The sequence below is a fragment of the Siphateles boraxobius genome, unplaced genomic scaffold, assembly GCF_051911475.1.
Source record: "Siphateles boraxobius isolate OS27281-9 unplaced genomic scaffold, OSU_SipBor_1 22, whole genome shotgun sequence".
NCBI lineage: Eukaryota > Metazoa > Chordata > Actinopteri > Cypriniformes > Leuciscidae > Siphateles > Siphateles boraxobius.
The window spans coordinates 8,425,065-8,437,567 of NW_027508833.1; positions in this window are offsets into that span (position 1 = coordinate 8,425,065).

The window sequence follows — 12,503 nt, forward strand, 5'->3', positions numbered from 1 at the left end:
AAAATCTAATTCCAGAAACCAGTCTTGAGAGGCTGGTACCTCTGGTAGAATACTTGGCAGCGCGAAGCTACTGCCAATTATTTCTCGTTGGGTCCTGCAGACCAAAAGGGGCTTTCATCCCACCGTGGTGAGCCCCGAGCAGGTTCTCGTAATGGAACAAGAGGTGAAAATCCTGTTGGACATAGGGGCCATAGAATATGTACCTCCCTCCAGCAGGGACACCGGGTTTTGCAGCCGGAATTTCATCGTTCCAGAGAAGGATGGGGGGTTGCGTCCCGTTTTGATTTTATTAGTTCTGTACGTTTCCGTCATGTAACTAAAGTTCAAAATGTTGAGACAAATCGTGCCACAGATCAGATCCGAGGACTAGTCCGTCACGAAAGATCTCAAGGACGCTTACTTCCATGTGTCTATCCTTCCACAACACAGGAAATTCCTGAGGTGCGCTTTTGGGGGCAAAGCGTACCAATATCGGGTACTTCCGTTCGGCCTAGCTCTCTCTCCCCGAACATTTATGAAATGTATGGATGCAGCTCTGGCTCCGGACTCCAGGGCCATCCACATTTTGAATTATATCAACGATTGGTTGATTTAAGCTCAATCTGAGCATCTGGCGGGCTCGGCATTGAGATGTCGTTCTCGCTCACATCATGAAACTGGGGTTGAGGCTCAATGGCAAGAAAAGTGTGCTATCTCCGCTACAGAGGACCACTTTTCTGGGTGTAATCTGGGATTCGACGACGATGCAGGCATGCCTGTCTCCTGCTCATATCGCTTCGATCCTCACGGTGGTCAAACAAGCAAAGCTAGGCCAGTCACTCACTGTGAAACAGTTTCAGAGACTGTTAGGTCTGATGGCAGACCTAACCCCGAGGGGAAACCCACTCTGCATGATCAGGGTCCCGCAACGTTGTCTTCGCGCCCTGGCCATGTGGAAAGAACCTTGGTTCATATCCCATGGGCCCGTGCTGGGACCTCCCTGTCGGAGGGTGATCATGAGTGGTCGCCCTGCTCAGGGTCTGTGGCAGGACCATCATCTCTCCTGTCACATAAATTCTCTAGAAATGTTGCCAGTGTTTCAGGCTCTGAAACACTTCCTCCCAGACCTGAGAGGCCATCATGCTCTTGTCGGGTCAGACAACACATCGGTGGTCTCCTACATAAATCACCAGGGAGGTCTGGGTTTGCGCCCGTTATACAAGCTGGCTCGGCAGATCCTTCTATGGTTCCAGGGGAAGCTTCTTTCATGGAGGGCGATTTATATCCCAGGGTAATTAAATCAGGGGACAGACATCCTGTGGAGGCCGGGGCCCAGGCCCGGGGAATGGAGACTCCACCCCGAGGTGGTGGAGCTCCAATGGAAACATTTTGGTCGTGCCGAGGTAGACCTGTTTGCTTTCAGAGAGACATCGCACTGTCCACTGTGGTTCTCTCTAAGCCTATGCTATAGGAGTGTACGAGTACGGTTTGCGGACCTGGTGTCTCTCCTCGTTGGCTCTCCTCTGGAGATTCCGATCAGGAGGGACCCCCTCTCTCAGGCGAGTGGGTCGATCCTTCGCCCCCGCCCAGAACTGTGGAAACTTTGAGTTTGGCCTCTGAGGGGGCCCAGCTCTTAAGTTCAGGTCTCTCAACCGAGGTTGTTGAGACCATCCTCCACTCCAGAGCTCCTTCCACGAGGAAGTTAAATGCCTTGAAGTGGAGATTTTTTCACTTCTTCATGTGGAGAACACCAGCTGGACCCAGTTAACTGCCCAGTGGGTGCAGTGCTGGAGTTCCTGCAGGAGCGTTTCTCCTCAGGGCTATCCCCCTCCACACCAAAGGTGTACGTGGCGGCACTAGCTGCTTACCATATCCCTTTCAGTGGAGTCTCTTTGGGGAGACACCCGCTTAGAACACGCTTTCTTTGTGGTTCTCTGAGGCTGAGGCCAGCAGTTCGCACGAGGGTGCCAACCTGGGATCTGGCCATCGTACTAGAAGGTCTCTCCCTAGCTCCGTTCGAGCCCATTGAAGAGGTTCCTGAGAAATTTGTCACTCTAAAGCCTATCTTTCTTCTCGCCATTTCGTCTCTTAAGAGAATTGGAGACATTCAAGCACTCTCGGTTTCCCCTCGTGCCTGGAATTCTCGCCTGGTATGGTGAAGGCCTTCCTCCATCCTAGGCCGGGCTATGTTCCTAGGGTTCCTTCTAATGTGGCTAGACCTATAGTTCTGCAGGCTTTCTGTCCTCCTCCCTTTATGTCGTCAGACCAGGAGAAACTTAATTTACTCTGCCCAGTTAGGGCTTTAGATGCTTATGTCCACAGAGCTGCCCTGTAGAGGAAGTCTGAACAGTTGTTCAATTGCTTTGGGCCACCCAGGAAGGGGTGTCCTCCATCTAAACAGAGGATGAGCAAGTGGGTGGTTGAGGCCATTTCACTTGCTTACGATTCGGCTGGTCAGCCTTCACCCTTGGCTGTACGAGCTCACTCGACTAGGAGTATGGCTGCTTCCAAAGCCTTATTGTCAGGAGTTTCTCTCCATGTTGTCTGTGCTGCGGCAGACTGGTCCTCACCACACACGTTTGTTAGGTTTTATGACCTTGACCTCAGCTCCACTCCAGGGGCGCAGGCGCTCAATTCCTCTGTGCGCTCTGATTTGACATGACGGGCACTTGCTCTTATGGCGACGTGGGTATTACCATTCCCACAGCGTTGACGCAGCTCGAGTTCCCTTGAAAGGGAACGTCTCAGTTATGTATGTAACCATAGTTCCCTGAACAGGTAACGAGACGCTGAGTCGTTCTGCCATACTCCCGGCATGACCGTTAGTACTTGCTTCGGCCTATCAGAAGCTGTCATGCTTGTGTTTTTAGGGTGCTTTATAGTTTCCTGGTCGATGACATCAACCGCCTATGACGTTCCGTCTCTACATTGGACTGATTTCATAGGTGCTTCAGGACGCACACACGCAGGGGCGTTCCCACAGCATTGACGCAGCGTCTCGTTCCCTGTTCAGGGAACTAGGGTTAGATACGTAACCGAGACGTTGCGGTTTATAAAGGGGTAAAAGAAAACCTTAAAGGGGTCATATAATACCATTTTTGTACAACCTAATATGATTCTTTAGGGTCTAAATTAAAAGTTTGTAATATACTTTAATTAAAAATTCTCATTAGTATTTATTGTAAGAAAATACTTATTTTACCTGGTCAAAAACAGCTCTGTTGTCAGCACGCCGTTTAAGTGTATATGTCTTTAAATGATAATGAGCTTTGCTCACCCCGCCCCTCTGTTCTGTGCGTACACCGTTTGTAACACAATAACACAATAACCATAACGCGTTGTTCATTATAAACGTGGGATTATGAATTATATTTAGAACGTCTTACATAGAAAACATGCCGTAATGTACCCTGAGTGTAAACCTTAGCCGCATTCATCGTGAAGCTAGCGATTTGCAAAGATTAATTTAATAACAATATAAAGGTTAATAAAACTAGACACTCACTTCAGTTCTTCTGGAGGTGCTGCAGGAATACGAATAGTTGTGGGGAATATTCCCTTTGAAATCAAACTCAGCCACTGGGTCTTCAACGGTTCGGATTTAGGAACATTAAAATGACTGCTGTGTTCCTTATTGTACCCAAGAATAGAACACCACTTCACTTAGACTCCATTCTGCTCATAGACAGTGCTCCAGCGTACTTTTCTCAAATTCAAATTTCTCAATTAGAGGCAGGGGAAAACATATAAGGAGATTAAAACAAAATCACTGGATGGATTTTTATCATTATATGATGGTTGTGTACAGGCACTGCCAACACACATTTCAGTACAATCAACTTGTAAAAGTGCATGTACCATTATATGACCCCTTTAACAAAAGAAAACCACTTTGGTAAAAGCCCATACACATCCATGCACTTAACAAAACATAATAATCGAAATAATCACTGCCTTTTGGATCAAATTTTTCATCACATTTGACATTTTTTAAATATTTTCATTGAATTTGATACACATTTTGATGCACATATTACAGATCTCTTCTGCAGAAAATTATTAATCTGACATGAGTGTTATGAGTGGTGTGTTGCACAGGAATGAAAAATAATTATTTACTTTTGAGTTGCTTTTTGTTGAATGAGATGTGATGAAACGGACCGGATTTTGAGGACGTTGGATAAATACATTTAATCTTAATAAATAAATACATTTAAGGTGCACTAAGCGATGTCACACGTTTTTTAGGCCAAAACATTTTTTGTCACATACAGCAAACATCTCCTCACTATCCGCTAGCTGCCTGTCTCCTGAACACACTGTAAAAAAACACGGTCTCTTAAGACACCCCAGGCTCCAAAAACGGTAACAGAAACAAACTGGGCTAACCCGCACCACGAAACATAACAAACTGTTCCAGCCAATAACTGACAAGAAGGATTTGGAATTATTTTTGTGCCTTAATACGGAACGTAACTTTTAATGAAACGAATGAAAGTATAAATGGACTTTTCGCTTTCGCTGAAAGGTTTTTCGCTTTTCGGCTTTTCGCTGAGGAGCCGAGCGTAACTCGGAGTCAGTGGTGGTCCAGTGGTAGTGGCAAGGGGACTACGTCCTCCGTTCCCTCCTTCAGGGAACGGTGGGTTGCATACGCAACCAGGACGTTCCCTTTCAGTCGATAACGTCAGACGTAGTCGACGGTCGACTGAAATGGGATCACCCTTTGAACACACCACTAACGCTGCCACCTTCCAGTGCCTAGACAAAAGCCTTCTGATCCTCCCGACGTTTTAGCGGAAAAGGACAGGGCTTAGGCCAGGAAGTCGCTGCTGTTCCACAAGACCCACTCAGTTAGACTTGGTAACACTGGGAAAGCGTGCCCAATATCGCAAGGAAGGGACGCTGCGGAAGCCCAACCAACCCGGAAAAAGGGGGGGGGGGGGGGGGATACGCATATGAACTGGGCGGAGGACCGGGCAGTATAACATATGGAATATCACTGGGGTGGCTCCAGCCTAGAGAGGGGGGAGACAACACCGATTTACAGTGACGGCAGGACTCTGCCAAGGGAAAGACACGGGCTCACTTTGGGGAGCCGTATCGTGGAAGAATACACATATGGGGTCGCCGTAGGGACCGCAACCAATGGACCCAGCCTAACAGGGGTTCCACACTGCATACGAGTGGTAGGCGTAACACCGGATGTTCCGCTACGTCCGACGTTGGAGGGGTGCGGAGGAGCTCAACAGGTTCCGGATAAGGGAATTCAACTGGAGCAAAATGGCGCACGTATCCGGTCCGTAGGAGGGGAATGGCGCAGCAAGCCGACACTGAACCGGGGCTCACGGTGTTACTGGCTTCTATGAGAAGAGAGCACACGGGAAGCAACCGGTTCGACACGTAGGCTATAGAATCTAGCAAACGTATTAGGTGTCGCCCAGCCCGCAGCTCTACAGACATCTGTCAGCGAGGCACCCTGCGCCAACGCCCAAGAAGCGGCAACACTCCTTCTGGAGTGAGCTCGCAGTCCGGGGGGACAGGGTTCACCTTGGGACTCATACGCCAAGATGATGGCATCCACTAACCATTGGGCCAACCTCTGCTTGGAGACAGCCTTTCCCTTCCGCTGATCTCCGTAACAGACGAAGAGCTGCTCTGAGGTCCTAAAGCTTTGCGTTCTGTCCACGTATAAGCGCAGAGCGCGAACGGGGCAGAGAAAAGCCAGGGCTGGGTCTGCCTCCTCCGGGGGCAGCGCTTGCAGGTTCATCACCTGGTCCCGAAAGGGGGTGGTAGGAACCTTGGGCACATATCCAGGATATCTCAGGATATCTCAGGATAACGTGAGAGTTAGCCGGCCCGAATTCCAGGCACGATTCGCTGACCGAAAATGCGTGCAGGTCCCCTACCCTCTTGATGGAGGCCAAAGCAAGCAGGAGAACTGTCTTTTGGGACAGAATTTTTAACTCTGCTACCTGCAAAGGCTTGAAGGGCAGTCTCTGCAGTGCGGTTAGCACCAGAGATAAGTCCCAAGAGGGTATAGAGGGGGGGTGAGGCGGATTCAATCTCCATGCTCCCCTCAGGAACCTGACGATCAGATCATGCTTCCCCAGGGATTTCCCGTCAACTGCATCGTGATGTGCGGCAATAGCGTCAACATACACTTTGAGGGTGGAGGGGGACAGCCGCCGCTCCAAAGCCTCTTGCAGGAAAGAAAGCACGGAAATGATGGAACACCTTCGGGTGTCTTCTCTGTGAAAAGCACACCACTCAACGAACAGGTTCCACTTCAGGGAGTAAGCAAGCCTCGTAGAGGGAGCTCTCGCTGAAGTGATGGTATCGAGAGGAGAAAAAGTTCGGGGAACCAGGTTCGGTTGGGCCAATAAGGGGCAACTAGCAAAACCTGCTCCTCTTCCTCCCTGATTTTGCACAGTAGTTGTGCCATCAGGCTCACTGGGGGAAACGCATACTTGCGAAGGCCCCGGGGCCAGCTGTGAGCCAGTGCATCCGTGCCAAGGGTCCCCTCGGTGCGGGAATAAAACAACTGGCAATGGGACGAGTCCGGAGAGGCAAACAGATCTATCTGTGCGGCCCTGAAGTGGTCCCATATCAGCTGGACCGCCTGGGGATGGAGTCGCCATTCCCCGGAGGCCACAATCTGTCGTGAGAGCTCGTCGGCGGCACGATTGAGCAGGCCAGGGATGTGAACGGCACAAAGCGACCTCAGATGCTTCTGACTCCATAGGAGGAGGTGGCGGGCGAGTTGTGACATGCGACGGGAACGTAGACCACCTTGGCGGTTGATGTACGCAACGGTCGCCGTGTTGTCCGTACGGACTAGTACATGCTTGCCGAGCACCGTCGGGCGTCTCAAAGCAAGGAGCACTGCTAACAACTCGAGGCAGTTGATGTGCCAATGCAGGTGGGACCCCGTCCAGGTGCCAGCTACTGCATGCCTGTTGTACGTGGCCCCCCAGCCGGTGTTGGAGGCGTCTGTGGAAACCACAGCATGCCTGGACACTTGTTCTAGGGACACATCGGCCCGGAGAAACGAAAGGTCCGACCACTGGCTGAGGGTTTGGAGGCAGGCCGGGGTAATTTTCACACGGAGCATGCCTTTCTGCCACGCCCACCTCGGGACTCGGTCGCGAAGCCAGTGCTGGAGTGTACTCATATGAAGCAGGCCGAGGGGCGTAACTGCGGCTGCGGCTGAAATATATGCCCCAGGAGCCTCTGAAATTGTTTCAGAAAAACCACTGTACTGCTCTTGATAAGATTCAGGCAGTTCAGCACCGACCGGGCGCGATTCTCTGTGAGGCGCGCCGTGTGTTGGACCGAGTCCAGCTCCAAACCGAGAAAAGAGATCCTCTGCACGGGAGCGAGTTTGCTCTTCTCCCAGTTGACCTGAAGACCCAACTGGCTGATGTGCTGGAGCAGCAAATCCCTGTGTTCGCATAACTGCTCCCGAGACTGCGCTAGTATCAGCCAGTCGTCGAGATAGTTGAGAATGCGAATGCCACGCTCTCTCATGGGAGCGAGGGCTGCCTCCGCGACCTTCGTAAAGACACGGGGTGACAGGGCCAGCCCGAAGGGTAGGACTTTGTACTGATACGCCTGACCCTCGAACGCGAAACGCAGGAATGGCCTGTGTCGCGGCAGGATGGAGACCTGAAAGTACGCGTCCTTCAGGTCTATCGCTGCAAACCAATCTTGGTGACGGACACATTGGAAGATGCGTTTCTGCGTTAGCATTCTAAACGGGAGCTTGTGGAGGGCCCGGTTCAGGACTCGCAGGTCCAAGATTGGTCGTAACCCACCACCTTTCTTGGGTATAATGAAGTACGGGCTGTAAAAGCCGGTCTTCATATCGGCAACAGACACCGGCTCTATTGCGTCCTTCGCCAGCAGGACAGTGATCTCCACGCGCATGACAGGAGCAGATTTGCTCGACACCGAAGTGTGGCGAATGCCACTGTACCTGGGAGGACTCTGGCGGAACTGAATCGTGTAGCCGAGCCTGATGGTACGGAGGAGCCAGCTGGACGGGTTGGAGAGCACTTTCCAGGCCTCGACGAACCGGACCAGGGGGACCAGAGGCACCACAGGCATACCAGGGGTGGGGCAGCGAGGTGGAGGACCGGGACCCGGCTCAGAAGGCCCGTGGGGGGCCCAAAGCGGGGTCTGAGTGAGCCGTGCTGCACTTACCTGTCTCCACGGGGCAACAGAGGATGGGTGAGAAGGCGGATGACCGAGTACTCGAACGCATCGTGTTGCCGGCTGGCAAACAAGAGGGGGCTGGGGGGAGCAAGGCTGTTCCACAGGGTCGCAAACCGCCAGCCTCGCCCTCTTGGGACCCAGGGATGGAGAAATTCGCTCTTTCGACAATTTGGGTACCACTGGACTCCGGAGAGCCAATGGTGGAACGGTGACCATCTGAAGAGCTAGTCCCCCCATCCCTGGGTGGCCTGTCTTAGGAATGCTTCTGACACTCGCCCCCTGGCTGGGCAGTGACTGAGACAGACCGGGCAGCCTGCCTGCTGCTGGTTCTACGCTGGGGCCTGGGTGAAGGCTGTTGCGGAGACCCCGCGGAACCGGAGGCAGCGGCAGGGGGACGCCCTCGGCGACGAACGGGCGGAGGGACTATCACCGGCGGCAGGGTGGAGGTAACAGCGGCCCGCCGGGATAGGGTGTGTCGGGGAGCCTCCGTCCGAACCTGGGTGGCAGAGAACTGTTGGGCGCAGCTCTCCGCCACGTCGCCGAACAACCCAACCTGGGAAATTGGGTAGTCCAGGAACCGAACCTTGTCCGCATCCGCCATCTCAACCAGGCTGAGCCAACGATGGCGTTCCTGGACCACCAAGGTGGACATCGCTAGACCGACCGCACATGCCACGACACTCGTACCCCGGAGGGCGAGGTCAACGGCCGTGCGGAGCTCACTCATGAGCGCCCGGTCTAAACTACCCTCGTGCATGTCCCTGAGTGTCTTGGCCTGGTAGACCTGCAACAACGCCAAGGCATGCAAAGAGGAAGCGGCTTGCCCGCAAGCTCTGTAAGCTCTGACCGCCAATCCTGACGCGAACTCACAGGCCCGCGAAGGGAAACAAGGATCCCCCATTCAGGATGCAGCGGCCGTTGGACATAAGTGAGTTGCAACAGACCGCTCCACTGGAGGGATAGCCTCATAACCCTTCACCGCTCCTCCGACAAGGGTAGTGAGGGAGGAAGAACTACTTAAGTCGTTTTCAGCAGTAAAAGGTGCCGTCCACGACCAAGTAAGCTCTTCATGCACTTCGGGAAAGAAGGGCACTGGGGCGGCGGGCTGAGAACCAGCACGGCCCGCCCCGAGATACCAATCATCCAACTGAGACTGAACAGGACACGGTGGAGGGTTCCACTCGAGCCCGACAGCCTCGGCGGCCCGTTTCAGCATAGTTGACCATTCTGGATCCGGCTTGGGGAACATTGAACTCCCAGAGGGAGACAACGCAGCCGAGTCGTCATCTCCAGAAGTCAGCTCACCCTCCGATGCTGCAATCGACGTCCTGTCCTCCAGGGGAGCCCCGAGTGAAACCGCTGGCCGACCCATTACAGATGGACCAGCGGACAACACCGGAGGCTCCAATGGCAGCAGTAGAAGGGAGTGGTGAGGAGCCCACAGGGAATGGTTACCGGGCGGGACATCCAACACTACCCTCCGGTCACCCATCCCACACAGCACCCATGCAGGGTGGGGCATGGTAATGGGGACTCGCTCTCCGCGAACGAAGGCGAGTCTCGCCCTCAACACTGCGACAGTCATGTTCCCACAGTGAAAACATGAGCTGTCCACAAAAGCTGTCTCAGCGTGCTGTAAGCCCAAACACGTGATACAACAATTGTGACCATCAGAGAGAGACAGGGAACGACCGCACCCAGAAACGCACGGGCGGAATGACATCTTGAAAAAGATGCAAACGCACCCGTGTTGCTCTTTTAGGAAGTGAAAAACTCTCACCAGTGCCGGAGCACACAGGGGAATGACCGCGGCAACACTAACACAGGAATGGTGCACCCTGTGTCAGTGAAGCACTCACTTTCTCGCCCTCAAACGACCGTCAGACAAACAAACACAAACAGAAACTTGGTTGCTGTGAGAACAGCAGTTGAGAGCTTGAAGCTCGCGATCACCGCTGCACTCACGCTGCAAACACCGAGACCAGGAGAGACTTCCCAAAGAAGCGCCGACACACTCGCTCGTTGTACAACAACACTCTTCAGATCCAGACATGAAGCTCGGCTCCGAAGCGAAAGGCAAATGGTGCGTGCATCTACTTCCGTATTTATACCCGCGCTGCGGGGCGGAGTGCGAGATGCAGATCTCGCACGCCAATGTGTATTGGCTCGTTCAATAACACTCGAAGACAATAGGCTCCCTGGCGTGATCTCATTTCAGTCGACCGTCAACTACGTCTGACGTTATCGACTGAAAGGGAACTACTATATTTTTTATGCTTCGCAGAGAACTACTGAAAATGTTCATAATTCATACAAAACTAATCAATAACCAATGCAGGATAAATGACTAGCACTACATTAACATTTGAACTGCTACTGTAAACGAATACGTAAGGTTGTTTACATTATCAATATGTAATAGCACAGCAGACTGTTAATAATTGGCCTATGCTGTCTATTTATCAACTGAATAATTTTAAAGAAATTGATTTTTAAATACAGTAGTCTGGACCTTACTTGTCCTGTGGCCAATTTTCCGGCATTCCTCTGGACTGACATTGAATCACTAGAGTCACGGTGACGACTGGAACATATTGAGTCATCAGCCATCCAAATTACATATAGAGTGAATTTATTATTTAACTTACCTCACAAAAAAATATCGTTTTATGTATGTCTCCTAGCTCATATATATATACATATACATATATATATGTGTGTGTGTGTGTGTGTGTGTGTGTGTGTGTGTGTGTGTGTGTGTGTGTGTGTGTGTGTGTGTGTGTGTGTGTGTGTGTGTGTGTGTGTGTGTGTGTGTGTGTGTGTGTGTGTGTGTGTGTCTTCTTCTTGTGAGTGAGAAGATTCTATACTTTATTGGCTTTTCATTAGTAACTACTGTAAGAATCAAGGGAACAAACTAGTAATGACTCAAGTGTTACTACATACTTCTATGGGAATTACTAATTATTTGGATCCGTATTCTAAAGTGAAGATCATGGGAACTAACTAGTAATGACTCAAGTGTTACTATACTTCTAAAGAAATTTTCTAAAAGTATACTAAAGTTCACCAAAAATCTCAAACGCTTGAAATGACTTTTGTGTTTGGTTGCACAAATCATGACTAGATCATGTAGTAACACTTGAGTCATTACTAGTTAGTTCCCATGATCTTCACTTTAGAATACGGATCCGAATAATTAGTCATTCCCATAGAAGTATGAAGTACCACTTTCATCTGTGCACTATTACTTCCTAATTCGTTAATCAGAGTTTATTTTTAGTTAATAGTAGATACTAGATTGTTAATAAACTTTTTCAGTAGTTCTCTGGGAAGCATTAAAAAAATAGTGGTTATTGATTAGTTAATAGTGAACTACCACTTTCATCTGTGCATTATTACTTACTAGTTCCTTAATCAGAGTTTCTTGTTAGTTAATAATAGTTACTGGATTGTTAATATTGAGTTACTCATTGGTTCTTGTGTAGTTATTCATTAACGAAGGAACCGTATTCTTAAGTGTTACCAGATTTGTAGTTTGTTGTAAATTTGAAGTCACAGAGAGAAATGTTTTAAGGGTTGCAAACTTTTTTTCTCTTCTACAAACACAACACAACAGTTACACCTTCTCAAATTCTTCATTGCAGGTGCACAAATCCTATTCTACAAATCACAAATTTATAAACTCGTACGCTCACATTTTTGCTACAGTTCCTGCAGTGAATATGGTGCAAAACGCATTTACACACCTGCATCAAAAAATGTGAAGTCACTGAGAAATTTTGCTCATCCGCAAATCAGTATGTGAATTCATCCAATGAGAGTTCCACACTCGTCGAATATTTTCTCACAAATATCTTGTATATTTTTCTGTATATATATTGTACATAAGTATGAAAGTGAAAGTCTTGGATGTTGTGACAGGAAAGACCTCAGTATTCTCATAATACACATATAGTACTAAAAATGCCCAAGTACATAATATACAATTTGTGTAAAATTCATATATATCTTAAATGATGCAATGATCATTTGAACAGTCCCTGTTACAGTAAATGTAACAAAGCAGTGACTGTGTACATTGTAATGGAGTACATACATCTTTAAACAGATACTGATAAAAATGCAAATTCTCTCATCATTTACTCACCTTCATGCCATCCCAGATTTTCTTTCTTCACATTAACACAAACAAAGATTTTTAAGAAAATAATCCATCTCCGTGAACCAATATACAGGTAGATTGTAGCCAATTGCGTGAGACAGTTGTGTATTGAATGGTTAAAACAGTTAAAATCATTAATATTTTTAAT